Source organism: Mustela nivalis, assembly GCF_964662115.1.
Source record: "Mustela nivalis genome assembly, chromosome: 10".
NCBI lineage: Eukaryota > Metazoa > Chordata > Mammalia > Carnivora > Mustelidae > Mustela > Mustela nivalis.
Window position 1 is genome coordinate 108,068,055 of NC_139029.1, and position 14,525 is coordinate 108,082,579.

The 14,525-nt window shown below is 39.7% G+C and overlaps 1 long non-coding RNA gene across 1 annotated transcript in view; it reads right to left on the reverse strand.

The window, feature by feature from the left end:
• The window catches only part of LOC309842017, a 273,345-nt gene extending 259,116 nt beyond the window's left edge, over positions 1–14,229 (reverse strand). The window contains exon 1 of the long non-coding RNA XR_014299449.1: positions 14,122–14,229. This is a non-coding gene — a long non-coding RNA (uncharacterized lncRNA). The remainder of the gene's footprint in view (positions 1–14,121) is intronic.
• Positions 14,230–14,525: the final 296 nt, after the last annotated feature.

Consider the following 14,525-nt stretch of genomic DNA (forward strand, 5'->3'; position numbering starts at 1 on the left):
TTCATTGTGTGGGAATACCTAAAATAAAGCAAGGGGAAAAAATCCTGAAAATTCGGAGATAGATATATTTATATCTATCTATCTATCTATCTATCTATCTATCATCTATCATCTGTCAATCATCATGTACCTATATATCTATATCTATATCTATGTCTATATCTATATCTCTATATTTCCATATATATGGCATGGTAGCATTTATTCATAAGCATTTATTTTTGCTCATAAGTTTAAGAGTTGGCTGGGCAGTTCTCTTGCACCAGACTGGCCAGAATAGCTTAGCTCAACCAGGACCCTTATGGATTTTTGGCCAGCTGGTAGGTCGGCTTGGGGCTGTCTGGTCCTGGATGGCCTCCATGAGGTGAATTGGCCCTTCTCTACATGGTTTTTCATTAACCCACAGCTTAACTTATACATGTTTCCATTGCAGTAGTGCTCTAAGAGTGCATAAGCGTGCAAGGCCTCTTGAGGCCCAAGCCTAGTGCTGACAGACATCACACCCATGATGTTCCAAATCCAGCCACAAAGCCAACTTCAAATCAAAGGGATTTGGAAATTGTGTTTTCTGTTCCACCATGGGAACAGCATGTGATCCTTTGACTAGATTCTGGAATAGAGACAACCTGCAGAAGAATTGCAAAAGAATGGCAGTCCACTTAATGTGAATAAGAACTCAACCTTTCTTATTTGTAAGTCACTGAGAATATTATTTATTTATTTATTTACTTATTTACTTACTTACCTACTTATTTCTTCAGAATCCTGGTACTTCAACATTACTCAGTTAAAGCTGACAAATTCAGTAATCAGGATTTAAAAATATATATTCTATTCTAGAACCATATTTAGACTATAGATTCATTCTAAAGTTAAGGATCAGTATATTCATCATTACATCTTCTAAATATTGTTTACTAAAAGACTGTGTAGTATATTATAATTATATTTCTTTTCCTACATCATTTTTTTCTCTCATTTTCTTTTTCTCTTATATTATCTTTTTTAAAAATTTTTTATTTTTTATTTATTTTTTATTTATTTTTTATTATTTTTTTAATTTTTTATTTTTTATAAACATATATTTTTATCCCCAGGGGTACAGGTCTGTGAACCGCCAGGTTTACACACTTCACAGCACTCATCAAAGCACATACCATTTGCGACAACATGGATGGAACTAGAGGGTATCATGCTTAGCGAAATAAGTCAAGCAGAGAAAGACAACTCTCTTATATTATCTTATATTGCTTCCCTAAATTGGGAAGTGGTGTTAATCTTAAAGGTGGAATAAATCTTTTGGTTAGCTTTTATTTTTTCTTGGACACTTCTTTACTGAAGTTACCTGTTCCTGGATGAATCCAGAGGGACTGCTTGCTGGGTGTCCTGGACAACTGTCAACCTGGAATATTTGTTTTTACTTTTTCCTGGGTTGAAAAAGTAAACTTGTTTTCTTGTATTTTCTTCTTTCTGGTTCATCTATGAATTTTTAAAGATGGGCCCTCTGAGACATAAAATTTTGAGTCTTTTCATATCTAAGAATGTCTCTATTCTACCCCAACATTTGAATTTGGGTGGAAGTCCATTTTGCCTCAAATTTTTGAAGGCATCTGTTTTACTATCTTTAAGTATCCAACATTGGAAATTTTTAGTTAAAAATTCCTCAGAGTTTTTGACACTGTTTATAACTGTTTGAAAATTTCTCATTGAATGAGTCTTTTTTTTTAATTTATTTTTATTTAATTATTTATTTATTTTTTGTGTTAGATTTGGTGGCAATTGGTTGCAATTCTTCTGTCTTTTAGATCAGGATAATTACATTGAATTATTTATTGATTTCTTTAGCCTCTACCCTTTTCTCTATTTCTGAAGTTTCTACTGATAGGAAGTTAGATCTGCATTGAGTTTTTTTATGAACTTTTGCTTCCTTCTTTACTTTCTCTTGTATTTTCTTTCTTTCTTTCTTCCCACATTTTGGAACTTTTTTTGAATTATATTAAGTGATTCTTGCTTGGAGGTCTTAGCTAGCAGCCTTCTTTGAGTGGCTGTCCTCACAGCATAGCCTCCTAGATGGAGTCAAAACTGGCTTAACTGATTCAGCAATCCTGATTGGTTAACAGATGATCATATTTTGGATTGTAAAATCAAATTTTCTAAAATAGTCAACAAAAACCAAGGAAGTATGCTTTAAGTGTGATATAAGACCAGTGAAATTGATGCTTTTATTCTCTGAAATATGTGGCACATACAGAAATAAAGGACATGTCATTTAAGGACCTATCCTCAATCTGGTGAGGACCATTGCCATGTTTCTGAGCAACCAATACCAATACTGACTTTACATAAAATTTCCTCACAGGTTAGACTAAGGACCTGCTACAACTAGGGGGAGCTTGGGTGATTCAATGTTTCTGCTCTGTCTGGAGCTCTGCTGGAAGCCAATGGGGCACATTCCAAGCAAGCCCTCCCATACTTCCTCTTTATCATCCTGTCCCTCCTGCCCTAGGATAATTGCATTCCAGGAGGAAGTCCTGATATTTGGTTGGGGCCAAAAATGCTTCAGCAGATCATCTGAGTTCTTTTACAGCCTAAGGCTCAGTCATCACCACTGACTGAGGAGAGGTCATTAAAACTGGGGAAAGAAAATAGGTCCCATGAAGCTTTAATTTATATTTATTGAACACCTATTTACTTTACATGGTTTAGCATATGTGTATATAATACAGAAAAACCTAGACAGAGGAGTCCCCTATTTTACTCTCTGAATCTTATATTTAGTGGGTAATTTGGAGAGTGGAATGGAGAAAAGAACAAAATAAGTAATTTATCATGTCACAAATATGATATGCATCCCTTTGGATTTCTTAGATCATAGATTGGAAGATAACAAAATTTCAGTAATAAGGTCAGTCAAAACTCCCTTCCATTGCAGACTTCAGACTTATGATGTACATGTCTTGGCTCACCTCCCTAAATCCACTCTAGTGGATCTAATACTAGTGAGTTGTGGCTGTGACTTTCAAATGTTACCTTACTCTTTGAACACTTTTAACTTACTATACTAAAAACGGGGCTTTCTCCTCTTGAAAAAGGAACTTCAAGGAAAGAACATCAATCACGGGAGTTGTTGGTGAGTATTAGGTGCAGAAAACAATTGAGCTCTATTCATGGTAGTGGCATCTTTATGAAAAGTAAAGAAAATGAATATTCTTAAGTGTGTTAATTGGGAAAAAAAAAATGGAAAGTGCCACAAAATGTTAAGCCTGCATCTCAAAATTTTAGAAAAGTAAAGCAAAATATACACTAAAGAACTAGAAGGTAGAAAACACACATATAGTAGAATCGGAAAACGAAATGTGTTCTTTGAAACGCTAATAAAATTGGTATATGTCTCTGATTAGATTAAAAGTCATCAGGAATAAAAGAGGGACACATAGCATAGGAGCAGAAATTATAATAGGAGGATTTTAAGAATAACTCTATGCCAATATATTGGAAAATTTATATGAAATGCACAGTTTTCTTAAAAACGTAACTTGTGAAAGTGGGTTCAAGAAGAAATAAGAAATCTGAACTGATGTAGGAAAACATTAGGATTTGAAGCCAATGGTGAAAAAGAATTCTTGAGAGGTCTTTGGTGCAAAAAGATCATTTTCTTAAAACAGGGGACAGGACCTGTGGGCAGAACCTGTGGGCAGAAAGAGCTGTCCTGGGGTCATGAGGGGTGGCCCATTATATACTTTCAAATTTCAAGAGGGGGTTAGGGATAGTGTAAGTCTCTAAGGAATTTTAGAAGCAAGGTTTCTAGGACCTTGAGGGGGCTAGCAATTGTTGGGAAAAGGTCATTTATTACTTATACTTATACTATACTGTCTAACCAACATAAATACTCAAATTAGTGCTTTAAGTGATCTCTCTTTCCTTTAGTGATTGCTTTAAACTTCTCTACTGGAGGAAAATTATGGTCAACTAACTATTAAGGATCTCTTTACTGGACCTCTATTCTTACAGCAATACTTATCTTAATGTATGGTCTTTTTCAGTATCTCCTCACTTAGTGCTGCAGACTCTTTTGAGGGAACAGAAGGCTGGCTGAGGACAAAGCAAAAGATGACACCCTACAACCTTCCCCCACCCCCACTCCTGGGTGAGACATATGTGATATTCTTTAGGAATCTCCCAACTACCTTCATGTTAATAGCTTGCCAAAAAGGGGGAAAAAGGAAACAAACAAACAAATAAAAAACCCTACCTCAACTATGGGAAGGCCTCTGGTATCCAGTATCTTGTCTGTCCTCTTTAGCATATGAAAGTTCTATTGAAACCTCCCTTTTCCTTACCTCCCCCAACCCCAGTATCTTGTCTGTCCTCTTTAACATATGAAAGTTCTATTGAAACCTCCCTTTTCTTTACCTCCCCCAACCACAGGGTACCTAACCTGCCACCCCTCACAACTCTGGGGTAGCAGCTCTTTCTTCCCATGGGTCCTGTCCCCATGCTTTAATAAACCACAATTTTGCACCAAAGAGGTCTCAAGAATTCTTTCTTGATCATGCGCTCCACACTCCACCCCACTGAACCTCACCTATATTCTAAAACTTCATCAACTCCATCCCTACAATGATGATAGTAGAAAGGACAGATGATCTTTTCGACTCAAGGAAGGTCATATATGTCTGTTTTGTATTCAACTGCCTCCCCCTTTTGTAACTCCCTTATATGTCCCCCAACTGACTAATACTGACCCATAAGTGGGGGCATCTCTCCTCCCCTTTTCAGCAGGAAGAACTTACAGAAGCTGAGACCTTCCACCTTCAACAATCTTAAAGATTTAAGGGTTGAAATTGTTCAGGGAGGGAATGATGAGGGAGCAGAAGGCTAGCTGAAGACAAAGCATAAACTGACCATCTGCAACCTCCCCCCACTCCTCAACTCCTGGATGGGACATAGGAATCTCCACACTATTAATGTTAATACCTTGCCAGGGGGGGAAACAACCTTAACTTGACAATGGCAAGTCCCTTGGTCCTCTTTAGCATATGAAACTTCTTTTGAAACCTCCCTTTTTTTTACTTCCTCCAACTCCCCAGTATATAATCTGCCAGTCCTCAAGACCCTGGTGCAAGCATCTCTTTCTGTCAACTGGTTCTGTCCCTGTGCTTTAATAAACCACCATTCTGCATCAAAAACAAAACGCAAAAAACCCCCACCTTACTCATGGAACTCTTCAGATACATGTCTGTGGGCCACATGCTTGGGTGTGACTACCAATATATCTTGAGGGGCTTAGAGATAAAGGAAGTTTCCAAAGGAATTTATATATGTTAAAGTAGACTGACTTATGGGAACTAGATGGATTGGGTTTAGTCTAGGATTGCCTTTTGCTCTCAGCCAAGTATTAACATCCAGACGATTGAGTCCTTAGAGGAAGGACTTATCAATGGACTGTAGCCAGTAAAGAAATCTAGTTATTTCTTTTCTTTGTTTCCCACATCATGAACTACTAAACTAAATATATTGAATTAGTAGTGAAAACATTTTTATATAAAAAATTCTAGACCCAGATGGTTTTATCAGAGACTTACAAAAGGAGGAAATAATGTGAAAATTATAATAAGTTGCAGAGAAAATTTTAAAAGAATATAGGTCTTCATCAGCTACTATGTTATGCTAGCAAAACTGTGATAATGTGTTTTTGGAATATAGGTGAAGTTTGGTGGGGCAGAGTCCAGAGCTGATGACCAAGAAAGAATTCTTAAGATGTCTTTTGTGTTATGGATTATTATGCCTCCATCAGAAAGGATGAATACCCAACTTTTCTAGCAACATGGATGGGACTGGAAGAGATTATGCTGAGTGAAATAAGTCTAGCAGAGAGAGTCAATTGTCATATGGTTTCATTTATTTGTGGAGCATAACAAATAGCATGGAGGACATGGCGAGTTAGAGAGGAGAAGGGAGTTGGGGGAAATTGTAAGGGGAGGTGAACCATGAGAGACTATGGACTCTGAAAAACAATCTGAGGCATTTGAAGTGGCGGAGGGCTAGGAGGTTGGGGTACCAGGTGGTGGGTATTATAGAGGGCACGGATTGCAAGGAGCACTGGGTGTGGTGAAAAAATAATGAATACTGTTATGCTGAAAATAAATAAAAAATAAATTAAAAAGAAAAGGAAAAAAAGGTAAAAAAAAATGTCTTTTGTGCAACGTAGTAGTTCATTAAAGCATAGGGACAGGAGCCATGGGCAGAAAGAGCTGCTGCACCTGAGTTGTGAAGTGGCTGATTATATACTATGGGGTTGGGGAAAGTAAGGCAAATTGGAGGTTTCAAAAGGATTTTTTATATGTTAAGCCTCACAGAATGCAAGAAGCTTTGCCATTTGTCAAGTCAAGGTTTTTCCCTCTCTGAGGAAGTAACATGAAGATAGTTGGGAATTTCCTGGAGGAATATCACACTCTGCCCACTTCAAATATCTGTCAGTAGGCTACAGATTATAAGGACATTTGATTGTATCTATGTTTCCTTCTGGAAGCTAGGTTATTGATGATAGGAATGCTTTGTTCTTTTTTTTTTTAATAAAGATTTTTATTTATTTACTTGACAGAGAGAGATCACAAGTTAGCAGAGAGGCAGGCAGAGAGAGAGAGGAGGAAACAGGCTCCCTGCTGAGCAGAGAGCCAGACGTGGGGCTCGATCCCAGGACCCTGGGACCATGACCTGAGCCGAAGGCAGAGGCTTAACCCACTGAGCCACCCAGGTGCCCCAGGAATGCTTTGTTCTTATAGATTTCTTAAGACATTTGTAAACTGAGGGAGACTCAGGTCCTGTAGGATTGTGATCTCTATAAGTTTAACTATTTGTTTTTCCTTAGCTTTAAGGCAACCAGGAGTGCATGAGAAATGTCATAAAGATCCCATCTGGGGTGGCGGGGGTGGGGGATTTGTGGAATGTCATTTTCTGCTTTGTCCTCAGCTTGCCCTCTGTTCCCTCATTATATAGTATCGAGCCAGACAAGGATGTTATGCTTATAAATGATAATTTACACATTGAAATGTGAAGTAATTACAAGGCAATTGTTATGCCCAAGTAATGGGTCCATGATTAAAGGAGCAAGACTGATAGAAAGCGAAGGTCAAGCAGAGCTTTATTTCATGCCAAGCATCAACAATCAAACTGGCTGGCCAGGGCCACACCTCTTACAGAGAGAGGGTGACCCCACTCTCCTTTACAGACTGGCTTTTAAGGGCAAAGGCCATGCGGTTGGGCCTGGCCACACACAGGTGGCCAATGAAATTGTAACACACAGAGAAAACTGCACAGTGTTGCTAGGTGACCAATTGAATTACAATTTCACCTTGGTTAAGATTGGCGCCCAAAATGCTCCCAAAGAGCGGGGCCCATACTCCCTGGTAGCAAGGGAGACAGTATGCAACCCCCAACTGATTAGATGTCTCCACCCGGCCTGACCCATCCTTGTATCTGTGCTTTGTTACCTGAGACTGGTTTCTGGGACTTGTTTTAAAGTAGTTTTCCTGGGGGAAGGGGAGCAGGGACAGTTTAAGGGTTAAACAACAAAGTTATTGTTTAACCTCAGTGGAAGCCTCTGGCTAAAATAAAAATATAAAATAAGTCCTTACACTCCCCCCTTTTCTTTGGAGATTAGTCAAATATTTGACCCTTCAGCCAGTTCTATACCCCCTTTTAATGGCTGTTAGACTGTTTTAATGACTCATGTGACTTACCCAGAAGCATTATGTTAAGCTCCCCCCTTTGTTATTTTGCACTTGCTTATACCTCCCATCTATATCTTAACAATAGGGGCAACAATGAGTTTAATGAACTCCTTGTTTTTTTGAGTCTCAGTTTCAGTCCATGATCGGTGGGGTCCATTGGCAGTGGCATCCACCTCTGGGGGGCGTTCTCATTCTCAGCTCCTTTGACCTGACCCATGTGAATCCAGGCCCTGATGCCTTCTACTTTTATTGCCATGGGGGTGGTCAGGATGACAGTAAATGGTCCCTTCCAGTGGGGCTCCAGGTTTCCCACTTGGTGATGGCATATCCAAACCAAATCTCCCAGTTGGTAGGAATGTGGCTTCATCTCCACCTCTGTCCTAGTGTGGGCAGTCCGGATACCTGCATGGGCTCTTTTTAAGATGGATTGTAATGCCTGCAGTGACTAGAGTACAGACTGATCAGTCATTTCTGATATAACAACCTCTTGTAATCGAGGGCAGAGGGGTGGTGGTCTCCCAAACATTATTTCAAATGGGGTCATCTTATTTAAGTAGGGTGTACATCACACCCTGAGGAAGGCGAAGGGAAGGAGATCTACCCACCCACTGCCAGTCTCCAGAATTAACTTTGTCAAGGTCTCTTCAAGAGTCTGATTCATTCTTTTTATTTTCCCTGAGCTCTGGGGCCAGTAGGCACAATGTAGTTTCCAATTAGTGCCTACGGCTTTGGCCAATACCTGTGAGACTGAATTCACAAATACAGGGCTTTTATCTGACCCAATCACAAGAGGTAACCCAAACATCTATCTCTTTTCCCTCTTCCAATATTAGTTCTTCCCGCATTTACCACCTGACCCTGAGTACATCTATCAACCATATCTTGAGCGATATGCCCTAATTTAGAAACCTGGAACTGCTTGCCCATAAGCTCCTTAAGCTTGCGTGTCCCCAGATGAGTGCCCTGATGTATTTGGCTTACTAATATTCTTCCTAGTCTTAGCTCACTCTCCTTTATAGCCTAATTTAGTCCACTTCTGTAAATATACTTGCATCCTTGACCAGGAAGGCTGTGGCAGCAATTATGCGGGGGCAAGGGGGGAACCTGGACGCTACTGGATCTAGTTTCTTGCTAAGATAGGTTATTGGCCTTTGCCAAGGCCTCAGAGTCAGAGTCTGAGTCAAAACTCTTTCAGTCACCCTTGCAAGCATGACACTTAGTCCTCAGTGGCTATTTCCATTATTCCCACTAACTCAGTCAGATTCGCCTTTTCAAATCCTTCAATTTTCTGAAGTTTCTTCCTTATATCTGGGGCTGACTGACTGGCAAAGGCAAGATTGTCTACACGAGTTATCGTGCAACTTCTCTGAAGTTTACCTTAAGCTGTCTAGCTTAGGTAAACAACATTTAATAACAATCTAATCTAGAATATAACACCCATAAAGGCATGTTATTAAAACATATTTTTCTCTCTAAAATAACCATTTCCAGAGATATCCAAGTCAGAACTAATTCATTTGAAAAAAAAGTCCAGTTTTAACAAACTTGGCCTAGTTATTTAAATAAGCTCAGCAAGAACAAGTAATCATATAGATCTTTTAGAATCTGCTTTGCTGGAACTTCTTATAAGGAATCTCTAGGTTGAACTTTAGCCTCTCCAGGTCAGAAGCCAAGCCATGTAGTTGCCATCAGACATGCCTGCAATACCTGTCACCTTGGGTAAATTCCTCTCCCTTAGGTACACAATGTATCCTGAGGCTCCTCCTCCTACCAAGGAGTGACATTTTTTACTCACCTGGTGAGGCTGCTGGGAACTCTGTAAGGAAGGTATCCAAAGCCCTGTTTGGAAACCAACAGTTCCAAAGGGATTTACGGCTCCAGGTTTTATAAAGTCAACCTTAGTTCCTTTAAGCTGTCTGGTCATATCTGAGTCTTTTCAAATATGACATTCCAGTCAAAGCCTTGGTAAAATAACCAGTTTCCAATGGTGTCCAGTTACAAGGAGAACAGAATCTTATTGAACTTATGCAAATGACTGATGACCAAGGAAGAAAGAATACTTATTGAGCCCTTTTGGTTTCAGAGGGTTCAGATAGAGAGAAAAGTTGAATGAGTTGATTCATTTACAAATGAATACCTTTACATCTCTATAAGTTACAGGTAACTTAAGAAAAACGTTTCCCTAGTCTAGAGGAGCAAACATTACAGAACCAGTAATGTTTAAAACATTAAGAGACACAACATTACAACCTTTCAGTTCCTAGTCCCATGTTACTAATTCTGGTATAGTCTGAATGTAGCCCTTACTTCTGTAAATTCTTATTCATTTCAGTTTCCAAGATTTTAACATATCAAAGACCTGTATTTATCCTGAAAGTCTCCCATATGAATTTCCTTTAGGGCGAAATTCATCTAAAACAATTACAAATAAAAACAAAACAAAACAAAACTCAGAACAGATATAGTTAAATATCAAGTGATGACCCTTATCAAAACATTAAAATGTTAGGAAATGTATAGAACCTCTAGAATAATTACAGCATTTACCCAAATGTAACCCAAGGTCTATCACTGGTTTAGCAGTACTCCCTGGGTAACTTAACATATCAAGAAAAAAATCTTATGAGCCAAAGAGATCTCATTTACAACTCTGGGCAGGCAAAGAGAAAACCATTTACATTTCAATTAACCTAAGAAAACTTTGTCCTTTTAAACAGAGAGAAAACCAGCTTTTTTATACCAGTCTTTCCTCTCTCTCTTTTTATTTTTTTTTTTATTTTTGAGCATGCAGTCTTAAGATATGTGTTTTCTGGGTTTCTCTCCCATCGTGAATGATGTCACAGACACAGGAAGGGGATCTTTCAGATGTTGTCCTGCTCGTGCCCCTCGCGGGAACTTAGGAGTGTCTTAGCTAATGTCTGTCCTTATAAACCCCGGACCAGGCTATTCCATGGAGTAGATGACTGTTATGCTATATGATGCTCCATGAGACTCAGGGTGCAGCCCACTCAGACTCTGTAGCCGAAGCTGTGGAGCATACAGACACATTCACACGGTCTGGCACTCTTCAGATTCAAACAGGTTGGACACCCACACCCCCCGCCCCTCCCCCCCTCCCCCGTCTCCTCTTCCATTCTTTAGGAATGGATCTAGCTCAGACAGTGGCCGCTGGCCTGTTTTTCTTTCTTTTTTATTCAAACAGGATCAGGCATCTGGTCTTTTTCTCTTTTACATATTTCCTACTCTTACATACAGAGCTGTTTCCCTTATTTTCATCAGTCTTAATTACACTTAGCAGACTTTTGTACTCTTAGAAATACCTTAACCTCTACTGAAGATTAAATATAAACCAATTGTGAACTGTTAAAACAGAATTCAGTTAAGCACAAAAGATGTTTACCAACATATTTCAAAAGCACAAACCTAGTTCCAGCAACCAGCGCTCTAGCATTTTATCCCATATGGTTTAAAGTTTCAGGTTACCGAAGACTTTGAAAGCTACTTTAACAATTACCCATTAAAACTTTGAGAGAGGGGCACCTGGGTGGCTCAGTGGGTTAAGCCTCTGCCTTCGGCTTGGGTCATGGTCTCAGGGTCCTGGGATTGCATCGGGTTCTCTGCTCAGCGGGGAGCCTGCTTCCTCCTCTCTCTCTGTCTGCATCTCTGCCTACTTGTGATCTCTGTCTATCAAATAAATAAATAAATCTTAAAAAAAAAAAAAAAACTTTGAGAGAGATTGTAAGGGCCTGCTTAGCTAGAGCGAACCATTTTGTTATTTATGCAGTAAACTTAGACTGACCCTTCCCCCCTGAGGAACTTACTTAGAAACAAGTCTGGGAAACCAGTAAAATATGACTGACCAGCCCCTGATAAGAGCCCATATACCAGGATGTGTCAGGTCAGGGGGAGGTAACAGAGCTGAGAATACAAGGATGAGTGAAGCTAGGTGGAGACATTGGATCAGGAAACCACCTCCCTAACCACACAAGAATGTGGACCCTGCCTTTTGGGGTGCCAATTCCGACAGAGTGATAAGCTAGTTCAAATAGCTACTATAGGGTAAATTGCAATTCAGTTGGTCACTTGTGTGTGGCTGGCCTTTGTTCTATAAAAGTCTGTGAGGCTGAGTTCAAATAGCTACTATAGGGTAAATTGCAATTCAGTTGGTCACTTGTGTGTGGCCGGCCTTTGCTCTATAAAAGTCTGTGAGGCTGAAAGGGGTCGCCTTTTTGCAAGAGACAGCCCTGGCTGGTCAGTTTGATTCTCGATACTTGGCGCAAAATAAAGCTTTGCTTGACCTTCACTTTGTATCAGTCTCTCTCCTTTGACCATGGACCCAAAACAGACAATTAACTATCAGTTTAATCATCTCTTTGTTAATAGATTTAACACAGATTTTAACAAATAACATGAGCTTATTTGATCTGAAGTAAAAATTCTGAAGTTACATTTACTACTGTTAACTCAAAAGACATGTTTATCCTAAGTAACCCAATAGACTTAATTTAGTTTAATACTGATTTACGTTCCACCTGGACCCACTCCGTTTTGAATGTTTACCTGAGACCTGGGTGGGAAGATCAGAGTGGGGGTGTTAGGTCCAGGGGGTGTTGTTCTTGTTTCCCGACAGTGAAGAACAGGACAAAGTGACACCAGAAGGCAGAGAAAGGGTTCCAGTTCTAAGGCTCATCAGCTCCAAGAGAGAAGCAGATGCCATGCTTTCCCACCAACAAGGGGGAGGGGCTAGGTAGTCCCTGTCCAGCCAGAGAAGGCAAGTAATGTCCCTGAAACAAAGTTTGTTTCAGCAGCTGCTTGGAAATATTCCTTAAAGTCTCTGTCTTGAGTTAGACTAACCCCAGTCAGATCTAGTTATAGCCCTTAACACACAAAATGAGTGAGGGAGAAGCCCCACATCTATTAGGCGGAACAAAGAGATGAAAGTCAGAGTCCCCTTACTCTCTGCTTGCCCCATTCCTTCAAATACAACAAACAGCACAGCAGGCAACAAAAAGACAAGACAAAGACAACCACAGGCCCAGCGGGTCTTATCCAGAACCTGCTGCTGGTGGGAAATTTCTCCGTCCCCTGCAAACAGAATAAACAACAGAACAGACAACGAAAAGACAAAACAAAGACAACTACAGGCCCAACGGTTCAGAACCAGAGGTGACCACCTAGAGGGACTTGAACCCCCTGGCAATCTACCAGAGGAGGGAAGGGGTGTCCCCACATCCTCTCCAGCCCTGGGGAGCATGGCTACATCCAGCTTCACCCTGGTGGGCTATACCCAGAGCTCCTCAACCAGACAGACAGAACCAGAACCAGCGGCCCTCACCCAGAGCCTGCCGCTGCCTGGGGATCCCGGCTCCTATAGACGCTCGCTGGGACAAGCTATAGAAAGGATCCTCAGTCACCTCAGATTTTCCACAATAATATTCTTTGATGTCCTTTGAAGTGAATTACAGCTATCTCCTTAGATAGGTGTACAGCCTTAAGAAGAGTAATAATTTTAGAGCTGTATTTGATTGTGGAGTTATAGCTTGATAATAATCCCCGTTTTTTCCAAATTGCTCCATGGACATGTAGGAGTAGGAAAGCTATTTTAAGTCAGTATTAATATTCATTTTTAAGACTTTAGCAGTTGCAAAGCATGAGTGAGCACTATGGCATACCCAGCTTTTCTTGTTCTTTTTATGAAAGCTATTGTCATCAGTTAAGGTGATAGTTAAGTTATACAATTGTTGGGGAATAAATCCCATTTTCCAGTTGTTTAATCATGTGCCTTGGAGTCCTGTTATTATCCCCACAGAATAAAAAGCAAGAAGATCATCTAAATAAGCTATTGTGCAACCTGTCTGAAGTTTACCTTAAGTTGTCTAGCTTAGGTAAACAAAAAACATTTAAAGAGAATCAAATCTAGAATTTAACATCCACAAAGGTGTGTTTTGAAAGCATAATTTTTCTCTCTAAAATTTTTCCCTCATTTCCAGAGATGGCCAAATCAGGACTAATTTATTTGAAAAACAAGTCCTGTTTTAGCAGACTTGGCCTAATTATTTACATAAGCTCAGCAAGAACAGTGAGTGATCATATAGATCTTTTACAATCTGCTTTGCTAGAACTTCTTATAAGGAATCTCTAGGTAAACTTTTAGTAGCCTCTCCAGGCCAGAAGCCTAGTCAAGTACTTGCCATCATAACATGCCTGCAATACGTGTTGATGTCAGCAAATTCCTTTTCCTGAGGTTCCCAAAGTATTCTGAGGTTCTGCACCTGCCAGGAAGTGACATTCTTTACTCACCTGGTGAGGTTGCTGGGAACACTGTAAGCAAAGTATCAGGCCAACAGTTCCAAGGGGGCTTTATGGCTCCAGGTTTTATAAAGTCAACTTTAGTTCCTTTAAGCTGTCTGGTCATATCTGAATCTATGCATGTCTTTCTCAAATATGACATTCCAGTCAAAGCCTTGGTAAAATAAAATATTTCCAATAGTGTCCTTGTAACAACAAGGAGAACAGATACTATTGAACTTATGCAAATGATTGATTGCCAGGGAAGACAGAATACTTACTGAGACCTTTTGAGTTTCGGAGGGTTTAGATGGAGACAAAAGTTGAGTGCTTTGATTTGTTTACAAATGAATATTGTTACATTTCCATAAGTCACAGATATCTTAAAAAGTTTCCTTAGTCTAGAAGAACAAACATTAGAGAAACTGCAATGTTTAAAATAAGAGACAAACTATAATCTTTTTTTTTTTTTAAAGATTTTATTTATTTAACAGAGAGAGATCA